The sequence below is a fragment of the Pteronotus mesoamericanus genome, unplaced genomic scaffold (assembly GCF_021234165.1).
Source record: "Pteronotus mesoamericanus isolate MK-2021 breed Mesoamerican mustached bat unplaced genomic scaffold, CSHL_Meso_final contig_181, whole genome shotgun sequence".
Lineage (NCBI taxonomy): Eukaryota > Metazoa > Chordata > Mammalia > Chiroptera > Mormoopidae > Pteronotus > Pteronotus mesoamericanus.
Genome location: NW_026555077.1, coordinates 8387346 through 8402677, shown reverse-complemented (window position 1 = coordinate 8402677; position 15332 = coordinate 8387346). Strand labels below are relative to the sequence as shown.

Here is a 15332-nt window from a genome sequence, read left to right as displayed (position 1 = left end):
ACACAGGTGCCAAGCTATGTGCTCTGATCAACCCCATGGCACTTTACGGGCACAAGAGTTTAAGATTTAGAGTTCTGTATATTTCGAGAGTCAACAGTAAAAACTGCTATGTGTTTCTGTTGCTAATAACCTAGCTATTCCTACTGATGGACTGGGTTCTTTTGATTCATAAAATCCCATCTGCTGTTTCCCTGCACTGACCTGAAACATCAACTGATCCCGATTTCGAGAAATCCAGAAAACTACTAAAAAACAAACCTCTAAAATAAATGAGAACATGCAAGTGGAAATAGTTTCTTGTACATCATGTAATAGCTTCCATAAAAACAAAAAAGTAAAAAGTTCACATAACTAAACTCACCAATAAACAAGATGTATGCATATTAAAACAGGCACCAATATCCCTACACTGTGAAACATGGTAACTTTTTATATTTTTAAGCTATTTAGACACTGCTGGCAAGTTCTTTGTAACCAAGGTTAATCTAATTTCTGTTGAATTTCAACTTAAATTCATTTTTTTTTTCTCTTAGCCTTTCTGGTAATTGAACGAATTTATACAAATGTGATGGGATTTTACTTACCACCACACAATGCATAAAATCCTCTATGAAGACAAACTATATTACTTCACAGAACTGCTTTTTTGTTGTAATTAAACAAATTTTATTTAACTTGTTCTGTGCTTCCAAAGCAATCAATAGCATTTTGCTATAAGCTGCACTTTGCTTGCAGGTGTTAAGGGCTTGGTTCCTTCATTCAATCTACCTTTTTTTAAAGATAATTTTTATTTGCAAAATATGGAATTTTTTCTAAGAAACAGCTTTCTAAAAATCATTGGATATGAGTATGTTGGAAAGTTTCTGCAAATTATTGCCTACATTTAGTCCACCAGATAAGTGACCTAAACCGATTTTGTTTATTTTTTGGGTGATTAAGACCTTTTTTCATGACACAATGATCCACTTACAAATACCTACTTACATCAAAATAACATTGAGATTTTCATAGTTCATAATATCTACTTATACTGAACTTGAAATGCTACACTGAAGGCTTGAATAAAATTTAAGGATTATACATCCTTGTTACTGTCACTCCTTTAAAAATTATCACAGGTCAAGAAAAATGCCATTATTTTAGTACTCTATGCCCCTAATTCCAATCATTAACCGTCTCTAGGTTAAATAACCCATTTCCTTAACCTTTTTCTTAAAGCATTAAAAAAACAATAATAATTACTACTTGACCAATCCTAAGTAGTAAAAGAATTTCAGAAAACAGTCTAAAATTTTTCTGATAACATCAAGTCTAATTACAGTAATGTAGGTGATTAAACACTTTTCAACCTTTCAACCTTTAATCAAGAATTATTTGAAGAGATGACTATTTGGGTGGGGTTACACACTAATTAGTGTTATGTAAGAGAAGTTAAGCTATGGTTTTAATCTGTTTGTAAAATAGGAGTGTTTTAATCTTTCTTGAAAATAGTTACAAAACAGTTATCTATTTAGGTAATGTGAACTAATATTTAAACAAATTACTTTAGGAACTGATATGACCATACATAAAGCAGGATTTCAAATTTTTTACAGGGCTAGTAGCTAACGTCGCTATTTTTAATCCTCATCAAAAATATCAATTTGTGCAGTTTTTAGTTAGGCATTTTTGCAAATAACTAAATTAACATTTTTTTGTAGTTATGCATTTTAATCTAAAATTTACTAGCTTGGAACACCAATTCCATTTTTATTTTACTTGAATTTTTTCTGCAGAAAAGCAGATAGATATTAAAAGTGTACCTTTCCTTCAAGACACGAAACCAGATACAATGAACATCAAGAGGCAAAGTGTTCAGTCTTTGAAGAAACTTTTTATAAAAATAGCAATACTATATGACAGTAAAGTCTTCAAATTTCCTAAACTGTATTTCACGCCTAATCTAAGTATAACTGATCTGCACTCTTAAATATCAGCAATTTGGCAAGTGGTATGGATTTTTATTAAAATGAAAACATATTTCTGTCAGGTAGGTACACGTGTGTTTAGCCCATATCTTAAAATAAAGTGTAATGCTCTCTTCATCTCATATTAGACTTGTCAATAAATTAAGCGTTATCTGAACATTTACTTACTGATGCCAGGTCAAATAAATATTTCTGATAGAAAATGGAGCAATAACACTTCATTCCTATGGAGTACAGATTTTTAATTACTTCCTGACCTTCCCAAAATTTCAATCTTAGTTCACATATTCCTATATTGCTTAAGACATTAAAATATTTTAAAAATTTTAATATAACTCAGAAAGCTTCAAAAATGATCAACTACAGATCTAAACCTAAGTAAACCTTAGTTTTAATGCTCTCCGCTTGCTAATTTTAAGAAAGGAAACGCCCAGAAGCTTGGTGTTAACGTTTCTGCTGATTGTGAAAATTGCAGCAATAAAAACTCCAACTGCTTGTCTTAAATTAAGACTTGCAGTACTCCATGTGAGATGTGTATGTTTATATTAGTTTTTATAACATTTGGAAGTTTTGTTGTCTGCTTTGATGTTAGTCCATTAATAAAGCAGGGAGTCAGAGCCTGAAAAAAAAAATAAATTTATTGGAAATTCTCAGGTCAAAACCTGAAGTAATTGGTTTGTTCTACTCCACGATTCAATATTCTGATTTCTCCAACTACCTGCTCCCAGAGCTATCTGCATTTCTAAATTCGTTTTCTGTTGCCAACACAGAATAACCCACAGTGATTGAAAATGGCAGCTGGAGTGCTTCTACAATACATTAATTTTTCTCTAAGTAGTCCAATTCTGTCATCTAAATGTTGAAAAGTCTTCCTTTCACTGCATTTTACACCTTTAGAGATCTGCTGAATTCAGGATCACCATGATGTAAAATGAAGAGCAATGTTTTCAAGGCAATTTTTAGATTATCACTAATAGCTCTGAAAGATAATGTGTTTTCTTTCTAGCACTCTACATTCAAAGCAAACTAGTTAAACAGCAACTTAAGCGCAATAATAGCAATTACATCGATGTAACGCTTTTTTTACCTCAAAAGTACTTTTTAGAGAACTGAAGGAATCAGATAAACAAACTACCATAAAATGATTTCAGAGTAATGATGTACAATTTGAATGGCACTTAAAAAAAAAACCACCTCATCTTAATCTGAAAAAATACATCATTCTATTAAACTGCAGCCCCAAAATGGTAGGCAGTTTGTATTTTTTTTTACTTCCAAATGTTTATTAGAGTAAGTCTTCATTATTGAAATAAAGACAAGGAGTTCTTAACATTAATTTTTTTAAAAATCTCTCCTATTAAAGGATATCAATTCACGTTCAAAATCAACCAACCATCAAAGATAAAACTACAAAAAATATGAACTTACAAATTTTCAAAACCTTCTTTCAGATTCATTTTCATCTTTAACAAAGCTTTAGAAAATTAAAGCTAAATAAATAAAAGCAATACTTCTCCAAAAGTGGAAAAAAATGTTCTCCCTTCACCCATATGCTCACCATAAAATGACCCAAATGACCCAAGTACTTGTTCTTGTTTCTTCACTCATGGATATTGAGTTGTTGGAAGAAATTCAACGAATGAATCTTTCCACAAATATAAAAAAGTATTAGCAAATACCCTATAAATATTAAGAAAAATAAAACAACTGTAAGCTGAATTCTAGCACTTACTGCTTGATAAAATGCAAAACTTGAGACAAACAATATTCAAACATTATTCTTTAAATACAATTCACAAAAAAATTGAGTACCACTTAGAATCCCTTTTCAAACTTACACTTGCAATAGAAGTTGCATTAACAAAGTTCTTACTGAGTTTTAATATTCAAAACCCTCCACTGATTTTTTTATTAATTTAGCAAGTGTATTAAAAACAAAGTTTTCTAGGTGAAAAATGAGCGTGCTTTTACTACAAGATTTCTATTATTTTATAGGTTCATGAAAAGCCTTTCTCTTCTCATTTTATTAATATAACAAAAGTACAGGCCCTAGAAAAGTATTAAGTTAAAAGGAAAAGCTTTCTCTTCCACTGAAGGGACCCCAAAAGACAGGCAACAGTGACTATCATAAAATAAAAGGTCACCCTTTTTCTAGGAACAAACCATTCATCAATAGAAAATAATTGTCTTGCCATTTGCAAGGGCTCCACAGCAATAGACAATGTTTTTCGCTCACATAATTACAAAACAGTAAAAGTTCAGAAACACAGCCTGAATCCACCTCCCTATTTTTACCCTTTACAATTCTCATTGCCCTTTGGGCCTCGCTTGGAAGCAAATGGAAGACAGGCTGAAGTTTTCTCAATTGAGCTGAAGCTAAGAAACCTTTGATATGCTAATAGCCCCCTTCAAACGGTAAGAATTCACACTTGCATTAATTCAAACAATTTGTGCAGAATGATGTGAAATGGCACCTCTTTTAGAAGCAAGCAACAAAAGGAGAGAATCGGAATGTCTGAAGAAACTAAACAACAGAACAGTTGTTCTGCAGTATTCTCTCTATAATGCATAAATTTATTGGGGGGTGGAAGAAGGGAGAGCAAAAAGTTCCATAACACACCTGAACAGGAGTAGATTTTCTTTATAAAAAGTTTCTCAAGTATTAGGATGATACTAAATTTAAAGTTACAAAGTTACCTTTTACCTAGGTCAAGAGTCCCATCACAACTTGGAATGTTGCCAAAGATACCATACAAACCAATCTATTTTGTGCTATGGATGTATATTGCCTCCTTAGTGCCCATCTTTGTAGGTTCGCCCAAAGATCAAACCTGATTTAGTAAGAGACATCTCAACAGGCAATTATTTACCAAACGGATGTGACTTTTCTTCCTTGTGCAACTGGAGTTGAGCAAAGAGCACACTCGGTGGGGCCCGTTCCAAACACAAACACTGACAAGGAAATGAATGGACCAACCACGTCCGTTAAAGCTACGCCTCTGGAAAGGAGAAGAGAGAAGTGCACACAGTGTAAAGACTGCGGAAGAAAATTTGGAAATACGGGATGGGGGCGAGGAGAAGAGCGCCTCAGAACCTGGCCTTTGTAACGGGAACCATATGGTAGGTGGCTGCGGCTCAGACGCTCCCAGGCTGCTTGGAGAAGCTGCTAAGCAGCCTGACACCTTTCAAGAAACAGGAGGAAAACATTTCCTCGGTCTGAATTCGAGACAACAATAAAGGGGCCCGAAAGGGGGGAAAGGATGGAGGGGGGAGTGCAGTCCACAGAAGATGGGAAAGAAGGCGGACACCGCAGGACTTGTCCTTCCAACTGCGCTTTTAGAGGACAGTGGGAACAGAGGATAAAAAGATACACGAAACACTTTCGTCCCTTAGTCTCTGCTCGGCGAGACTTTGACACAAAGTAAAGCTTCCAGAGATTTTCCCTATCCCAAGCCCCGTAGTTCGGCGAAAAAAACAAAGTTTGGTGATCCCAAACGCAGGAGTCTTGCGAGAGTGTCTTCCCCAGTACTGGGACGCTTTCGTCGCTTCGCTCGCCCTTGCCTCTCCACCAGAGGGTCCGGGCGCCCCAGCCAATCAAGAAGCCCACGCTCGGTTAGCCCGGGGGTCTCCCCTTCCTCGCTCTCCGACCACACTTTTCTCTCCCAGCCGCTCCCCAGCCGGTCCCCTCTCTTACCAACCAGGCTTCCCGAGGCACTCAGTCGCAGAGCCACCCCAGGAGCCCACAGCCCGTAACTTCTCTCGCAGGCCCAGCGCAGCCCGCTGCTGCCCTCTCACTGCGGGTCCGGGAGCCTCTCTGCCCACCCCAGGGCCCACGGGTGCCCGGCCCCGCCACCCTCCCGCCCCGCCGGGCCGTCCCTAATCGTTGCCAGCCCCAGAGTCAGCCCGGCCACATCTGGCTGCGCTTTGCTGTCATCCTCGCCTCTCCACACCACCTAACCGCCGAAAAGAAGAAACAACAATCCGAAACAACTCAGGCCAGCCCTCCCCCACCGTCCACTTCCCCTGAACTCGCTCCCACAGCGTGGCCTCCCCGCTCCACTTCCAGACCCGGACGGGTCTGCAGCCGGGCGGGGCGATGGGGGGCAGGGCCTTGCACCCGGAGCTAAGCAGCCCTGACGAGGGCGGCCTCGCAGCCCCCTTCCCCAGACGCACTGTGAAAAAAGGTAAACGGGAACCTTTCGGCGCAAGCTTCCCAAAAATCAAAATATGCACAACGCAATCCTACTCTCCTCTCCCTCGGCGCCCCCTGCAATTAGACTGAAGCCTCGAAAACGTTACTACAGCTCCCCCAGAAAAAAAGCAGGCTGGACCGACTGCGAGTTCTGCCTATCGATTTTAGAGGACAGAAGGTGGGGAGAAGGGGGAGGGGGCGAGCAGCCCGAGCGAGAGCGGGTCACCCCCTCGCCCCGGCAAAACAGAAACAAACAGCGGAGCCCCAACTCACCCGCGGCTCCCCCTACTTCCAGCATCCACCCCCGAGCAGGAGGCGCAAAGCAAACAGGTTTCCGAAGCCCCGCACAGAGGCACATTGTTCGCTCCTGCGGCTCTTACCTCGGTCTGCGAGCGCGCTCCGGGGGCGGGCCGTCTGGCGCAGGGGCCGCGCGGGGAGAGGCGCAGAGCGCACCGGCGACCCCGGCCGGCCAGGACGGCGGCCGGCCACCAGCGGGTCGCCAGCCGCGGGGTCCGCGCGGGAGGCAGCGCCGCGGCTCGGAGCGTCCTCCTGCTCGGCCGCCGCTGCCGCCTCCTCCAACCAAGCAGCCAGCGCCGGGCGGCTCCAGGGGTTAGGTCAACATTTTCCCGCAGTTTCCCACACGCTGCTCCGCGAGAGGGATCTTTGGCACACACGCACACACCCCCAGATCGCACGCTCCCTTGGAAAAATAAAAAATTCGGGAATCAGAGCGAAAGGGGTGGCGCAGGCAGAAGCCTGACAGAGGTGCGCAGACTTGCGAGTCCCCTAGGAGCTGCAGCCGCGGGAGGGGCGGGCAGACGCCGGCGGCGCTCGGCCAACTCAGTTTGTCCGGCGAAGCCCCTCACGGCCCGCCGTCCGAGCCGGGCCGACTGACATCCCCGGCGCAGACCCTGCGGCCTGGGACGAGAGGCAGCGGCGGCCCTTCCTCACATTTCGGGTCTCCGGGCCGAGGCTGAGCAGTGGCCGCTGCCCCACGAAAGGCTGAAGACGAGAACTCGGGCTCAGGGAAGCAGGGAGGTGCAGGGAAGAGCCACGTCACGCACAGCAACGGAGGGGAGATGTCCCTCAACAATCCCAAGGAATTCTCCGGTAAGCTCCCGATTTCGCTCCTGCACCTCTGCGTGTGTGTGAGAGCAGAGAGAGAGAGAGAGAGAGAGAGAGAGAGAGTGAGAGGGAGAGAGAGGGAGAGAGACGGGGGAGTGCGAAGTCCTGACACAGACTCACGGCGAGGTCTGAACTGGAGTCACCTCCAGCCGCCTCCTCCACCCCAAACCCCCACCTACACCGCCCCCCCACCCCGAGTTCGGCTAATCATATAAACATACTAGCATGTACAGCGGCAAAGGACAAATCTCTCTCCCTCCTGTTTTTTCCAGCAAGGAGCTCAGGCAAACTCAAAAGAAGATTACAGGCAGCTAAGTAGAAAACGTGGAGCAGATAATCTATAACTCATTGCCGCCCAATGGCCATTTTCCACTCCATTTGAGCAGCTGCGACGGCGGTGCGCCCAAGCAGGGGGGAGGGGAGCGAAAGGGGACACTCACAGGCTCGAGCTGTGCGGGTGGCGGTATTCAAGCAGCCGCCCGAGGACAGGCTGGCCCCGGCTCCGCCGGCGGCGGGGCAGCCGCAGGGCTGTCCGGGCGGCGGCGGAGGCGGCGGCGAGGGACGCGCGCACACGGCCGCGGAACGCGCCCCAGAGGCGGCCTGCTGTGGCTAGCGCCCCTCCCCTCCGGCTCGGCACACCCCCAGCCCCCCCACCTCAGTCCCAGGGCTCCGCAGTCAGCCTCCCCCACCCCATCTACACACCCATTCAACCCCTACCCCCACCCCACCCCCAAACTCCACTCACTGCGCGCTCAGTCCTCCGCGCGCTCCGCCGACGCGCGCTCTCCATCCTGTCCACACACACGCACTTGAAATTTAAACATTTATTTTATTTCTGGAACGGGGTGAAGGGTATTTGGGAGAGCGCGGCAGAACCGGGCGCTCTGGCCACGGAGGCGGGACGAAGGGGGCTGGCCTGCGGCTCACACCCCCCTCCCCTCTTCCCTCCAGGCCCAGGAGCTTTCTCCTTGCCTGCACTTGGAAGAGGCGCCCAGGATGCGTCTTTTACCCACCCCGTCTCCAGGTTTTCTCTTTTCTCCACGCAGCGAGCCGGAGGCCCCGAAACTTTTAGTTTCCGCAGCCCTCCTTTTGTGTGACTGCTCCGAGGAGAAAGAACGTCTGTTTGCCGCGGCTGCCTCCGTCCGGCTGCGGCGCGCGGGGGACGCTCCAGGGTTAATGTCTTTGATACCTGAGATTTCCGGCGCGCTCGTTAATGAAAGTTACATTTTTTAAAATTGCGATGACTTTTTCTTTGTAGTTACAGAGAGCTAACCAAACTTCGACTTTATTGACTATATTTCACAAGAGCGTTTTTTTGTTTTTGATTAAACTCACCAGGATAAGCAAAGAAAGGAAAGGAGACTACAAGGCTCTGTACTCGCAAGTGCGTTCAACGTGCTGTTAGGTCTGTTTCTCTCATTTCCTAACATTGAAACTGCTTTTGCTCTTGTCCTTTGACCACACTTCCCTGTACATCTCTGTTGATAGTGTCAGCAAGCAGCCAGGCAGCGCCAACGATGCATCCAAGGTGAAGAGAACAGACCACGACGGAGAAATCATGCTTGAAAAATGTTTAAAAGCTATTTAAGTGTCCTCTGCATCCGAGGCAAACCAAACCTGGATATTTTTTTAATTACAAAGTTTCTGAGCTGAAAGTGACTGAGTTTTCAAATGTATATCTAAATCACTGATTATACCAATAAAAGAAGCACGTTTGCATTGGTTTTCAGGAAAACTGATTCTCCAAGATTTAAATTCTGGTAAATAAGACGAAACTTAAGCTTCTTTGCTTTCAGAAACAATATGTACTTTTTCTTGCTGTGGGTATGTTGCAGTCATCATACTTCAGAAATCATTTCAAACAACAATGTTATTAAAATGTCAACAGCACATTGTTCAAAAAAACATGAAGACTCTAAATACCTATCAGTATTTTGTCACAAAGCCAGATACTTCTAGTACTAAAGTAAATCCAGCTACTTGCCAAGTTTGTTCTTGTAAAAAATTGCAAGTTTAGAGTACATAAGTGCAAATAACTGAAACATGCTCTTTTTGTTGATTCATTATAATTCTCTTTAAAACAAGAATCCTTGATGGTGAAATTTCTTTCTACTTAATGTATTAATGTTTTAATATTCACACCATTCCAAAAGGTAAGAGGAAACACTTCGAGTATTTGTGCTATAAACTACATAAACACTTCCATTTGGAATATTTTAGGTAATATAATTTAAATATTACAGTTTATATACTTATAAACTAGTCTGAAAAAACACACTTTTGCAGACCTGGTATGAAACATTATTATGTACTTAAGTTTTTACATCTGTCAAAATGTATACATACAACAGATCTACCTAGGTAAATTAAATCAGGCTACTTTAGTTGAACAAAAGACAGAAATGTAGAATTCTCAAACCTCAGGGGTAATTTATATCATGGTCTCCTTTGGAATTTAAAATTACTTTATTCAAGATTGTAAACCAAAATATGTCAAACTAATAATAATTTGCATTTACCGAAACATTTTAGCCCTTTTGTTTATCTTTGAAGGTTTTTCACTCATCTGGGTATGATTCACAAGAAGCCCCAATGAGTGCATAGATCAGTCTAATCCTATTTTCTTTTGGGAGGCAAAACTTAGTCTGAAGTTTTTATTTAGTGAGCTTAGTGAGTAATCAATAGAAATTTTTGCCTGAATTAAGCTGGCCATATGTTGGCTTATTTACTTATTTATTTAGCTCTCTCAGAATCTCTGGAAGAACCCACTGTCTAGATTTCACAGGTGTGACATTTTTGATGTCCAGGACATGAGTGAGTCACTCTCTAATATGTTTCTTCTAAAGGGACTACATCACACAAAAAAGAAGGATGCACTGGAGGGGGAAGAAGTTGTCAGAAGTGTGTTAAAACTAGAGGGAGTGGAAAATGCCTCATACAAGTTTTTAATTTCAATTCAAAAGGATGTGTATTTGAGAGTTCAAAGGGTTCAACACTTTTTTCCTAAGAATATAATAAGTTTGCTGTGTTTTTAAAATTACATCTAAATATATTCCTTCTCTAGGATAATGTTTTAAATAGTAAAGAATTTTTAATTCTTTCTTTGTACTTTACACATAATAATGCTTCAAACTTCTTTGTACCCACAAGGAATAATTGAAACAGAGCTTTTAATTGCATTGACATATTCAAGATTAAGCTGTTAGCCACAAACCTGCCATTACAAAGGGTCACTTAAATGACACACACATCAAAAAAACATAATTTGACTGATATTTTATGACAATTCAAAACATAACTTGTTATATAACAATATAGGTGTTATGGTAGAAAAATGAAATGAGAAGCTTAATAATGTCTGCAGATGTTATCAAGGTAAGGGATGTTGGAGTATGTTATGTATTCCCTACAATGCAATCAATTTAACTACTCAAACTGTATTATTATTTAAGTAATAGCAAAATCATTACGTATTCATAATACTTGCTAATTGTTTTTTAAAAATAAATTCTACAAAGCACAAAGGAAACACCCATTTCCATTTGTTTTATGTTAAATCAACATCCAACCACTCATGGTGATTTCATTCAAAGAAAACAGAAGGAACTCATTAGCTTATGTGGTTAGAGAGATTGATGGCCTTCAAACATTTTAACCATACATGTTTTTTCCAACTGTAGTAACTCATGTTTTTAATTTAAGCAACCTAAAGGAAATGAAGATTATTTTATTCATTGGGTTCACATATTTCTGATACAGAAATTATGCTAATTTTTAAATTTATATACCATCCAAGCATTTTTGTTTAGAGGTAAGTGATAAAAGGACTTGTCAAAATACATGCATGTAAAAAAATTAAAGAATCTGAGGAAGTATGAAACTGGGCTTGGTTACAAAATACTGTGACTATTATGTACATAGAACACAGTGAGTACCAGTAACTTCTTCACTGCCCCACTCTGGCATTGAGGTGGGATGGGATGTGGTAAGGAGAAGATCCGGGACTTGATAGTGGCCCAAAAATTGTGTGAAGTTTGAGCTACACAGCTGTAAATAACTATCAGTGAGGTTGATTGTATTCATTATAGGGAACATGTTTTTGCCTGTGATGAGAGCTCTGTGAGAGTTCTAAACTCAAACAAACAAACAAACAAAACCATGTAAAACTGTTCGAGCTTCTGATACAGATATAGAAGTAAAATTAGCTAGATTTCATCCTCAACTTACCATTTCCTCTTCTTCATTGTTACTGTTCAATGAAGCTTAGTGCTGAAACTAGTTTTGCCTACTCTAGAAAAAATTTTAAAGCTCTAGAGAAGATCAAAGCAATATGTGAATACCAAACTTAACTAGAACTGGTTGAAAGTTGCTAGCTTTGTTTTTCATTTAGCTTTGCCATGCATGTAGGCTGAAAAAATATCAAAACTAATTTTCCATGAGAGCAGAAACATATGAAAGCATTTGGCAAAGCCAATAAGTTTTTAACTATTCTCTCGGCTCTCTTCAGGCTAAATCTTTGTCCAAGAAGGCCAAGCTCTATCTAAAATGCAGAGATGCAATCTTAGTCTTTGGCCAAAAAGGCCAACTCTATCTAAAATGCAGAGATGCAGTCTCCAAAACTAATGACACTTTAAACCATATTACAAAATTTATTATGATATACTGTCGTTAGTGATATTATTTAGAAGTATATAATCACATATATATTCTTAAGTACCTATCATTTTTGTGATTAATACTTTTTGAAAATATTGAACAGTACAACTTGTAGCATGACTCTGTGCACTTCGTGTTTATATATGTATAACTATTTAAAGGATTATAAAATGTTTATGCCATTATCATTATGATAATAAAAAGTAAACAAACTTTTTAAAAATCCCTCCTAATCATTGTTGCACAGAGTCTTAACACAACTCACAGTTTGTCTTTCTTTTCCAGAGATTGTTCCCATAACTCCTGTTAACTTTTACATCTTCTGGATTTTCTATAATTGGGTCTTATAGATCATCTTTATCAATGTTTCTGTCAAATCAGGAAATATAACTATAATAACAGTCATTTTATTAAAATACTATCTATAACTTTTTTATAATAATCATTTCTTTCATCATGAATACTCATAATCAAGTGTTTTATTAAAGTATGTCATTTAAAAATAGGCCTCCCTTTTAAAATGTGCTAACCTTTGTCAACAATGCAGATGAAATATCTATATATTTTTTTAATTTTTAAAGTTAAGCTAAGAGTTTCCGAAGATCACAACTCTTAGCTTTAAATATAAAGCATTTAAATGGGCAGTTCTTGATCAAGCATCAGGCATAGCTTGGGTGTGAACAAAAGCAAACCAATGGTTAATAGTAGAGGTAACTCCACTCTATTGAATCTGAACCCTCAAAGTTAAATAAATAGCAATTTCACAGAAGTCTAAATTGAATTTTTATTGCCTCTGAGAATATGACTTTGATTATTTATGGCATAGTTCATTGTAGTATAGCAAAACTTGCAAAAGGCTTTTAAGAATCAGGAAACAAACTCACAAATGCCCCCTTTACAGTTTAGAAAGTCAGTCAAAAATACAATTATATAACACTTCCACTATTTTCATATTTCAATGCATCACGTTTTCTTAATGCAGCATAAAATAATTGTAATATATGATCTTAGTCATTTCTAAACAAAAACATTATCTTGTTTCAATTTTGAAAATATTTTAGAGTCTACCATTGTGTAAATGAAATGTTTCACCTTGAATTTGGTTCATTCTTTGATTACACATTATTAGCTGTGACTAACATTTTTCATTCTATTGTTCTATACTTAATATGATAGTTTCTTTTAACTCCACTTATATGCTTTAATTTAAAAAGGGCCTTATTTGTTCTGTATATTTTAGTAAAAATAACTGCGAGCATGTGAAAAGGAAAACAGCAATTTGCAAAGATTTTTCTTCTAAACCTAGCTATCATCATAGTTTCTTGATAATAAAATGTTGCTACCTCTAATTTCAAGAATAATTTAAATCTTTATAATTTAGTTTTCAATTTACTGCAGCCCTTTATACAATGCATTCTTAAGGTCACTATGAAATCAATCACGTAGGTCCTAGACCAAACAATGATGTAATAGTGATATATTTTTGTGATAAGTAAAAGTACTGTAGAAAAGAGTCCATTTTCTTGAAAATTAGCATCCAAATTTAGAATTCTGCTAAAATATCAATTTACATCTCAAAGCAGTATGAAATGATTTGGTAATGATAAGGTTATATTGAGCAATACCCAATAGAAAATTTTTTGTTTTAGGATACAAAATAAAAACACATAAAGAACATCTCCAGCTATTCTACATTAAAGAGAAGTTGCCAAACCATCTCCTCTCCTCAGTAATGTATTAGTTAAATGTTTTGTTTCAGTGATGGAGATGTGTTGCACTGAACCATCCACACTCTTATCCAATTGTCCTGGTTACCAAAATCACGTATCTACAATATAACTACAATGGATTATTAGTGCATTAAAAGAGTGCTCCCTTCATTATGGGAATGTAATTTATGACACCAATTTAATTAGTACTATGTCCTTACTACCTGAATTAATGACCCAAATTCAAACCACATATATTTCATTGCTCAATGTAGAATGCACTGCAAGAAAAATAATTTCCTGTTTATTATCTAATCATAATAGAAACATAGTTATTTATTATAATATTGGGTTAATGCTATATATGAAGTTGCATATCTCAAAGAAAGAGGTCAGGGATATGACATGAAACATATTTATAGTTCATTAAAATTAGAGAAAATTTAAGCATGAACTGTCACTATAAAATGTAAATGTTCAAGAAATCCAAGAATATGAACTGTGTTTACATAATATGAACCCCCAAGAGACTATCATTTATCATTTAAAAATAAAGATATATGTAACCAAATAAGGAATCTGAAAAATATTTTTTATAAAATGAATTTTGAAATTAAATATGATTTCTCAATATTTACTTTCTCTCCAGGGCCCTATTGCAAAATGATTTTAAATATATATATAAAAATCAAAATATTTTACGCAGGTGTATTTATGAGATGATAACATTGGCCTATTTGCTTATATCAAATGTTTTCTATATACATGGGAAATCATGTAATGTCAAAAATAGATACTAGATTGAATATTTATAAAACCATCTTTAACTACTTAGGTATTTTATAACTTATCAAAATTTGGAGGTAAAATATCACACCTTATAACTGAAGGAAGTCTATCTTTGCTTCAATTTTCCAGTTAATGAAAGAAGTGTTTAAATACTCTGTAGTTAGATTATTAACTTCTACAAAACTGAAACAGATGTGTGTCTTAGTATGTCATTAAATTTATGATTTACATAGAACCCTTACATAGAGCTGAGCAGAGGCCAATGATTCTAATTTGCTCTAGATTTACAATAACCTGATCTGGTTTTTGTAAGTATTGAAACACTTTAAACAAAATTAGAAAGCAGTTGTGCTTTGTGTGATTAAAGATGCAATTCCCTTTGGAGTAATGAGAAAAGTTAGAACATGTTTCTTTCTTTATGGATGTTTCTATTATAAACACGAGTGCTATACATTATATATTTTTGTTATTATGATTTCCTTGTTTTTAATTATAAATAAACCAATTGAATTTCACTGGAGTCTCAATTTGAAACTATGCCAAAATTTAGCTAAAGAATGTGTACTGCGCTCCATAAAAATCCTTAAAATTTTTCTCAGGGTCTTAAGGTCTTGTTATAAAAATACTAGCTCACTGTAATTTTCTACAGCAAAACATCTTTCTAATTAGGACCTACACAGAAGAAAGACTTGAGTGCTAAATACATTTCAAACCATAGGAAACGACATATATAAAATTGTTCAGGACTAATTATTATGGATTCATATAAATTACAAATAAAAAGGTTTATTTTATCTCATTACACAAATAACATTTACAACACTGTTATTTAAACCTCCTTCTACTTGCTTGATAAATTATGACCCATCAGCTCCTAAAAATCAAATATATGAA

At 38.5% G+C, this 15332-nt stretch overlaps 1 protein-coding gene across 3 annotated transcripts in view; it reads right to left on the bottom strand.

Annotated features, from left to right (window-relative positions):
• ADGRL2 (adhesion G protein-coupled receptor L2) overlaps positions 1–15332 on the bottom strand; it is a 486253-nt gene that overhangs the window by 168404 nt on the left and 302517 nt on the right. Inside the window, exon 1 of one of the 3 annotated variants that reach the window (XM_054566899.1) lies at positions 7725–7822. The exons of 1 other annotated variant lie outside the window; for it this stretch is intronic. The gene's annotated coding sequence lies outside the window, so the exon portion shown is untranslated. Of the gene's footprint in view, positions 1–6539; positions 6691–7724; positions 7823–15332 lie in introns of those variants that run through there. One more of the 3 variants, XM_054566901.1, reaches the window with a different exon arrangement.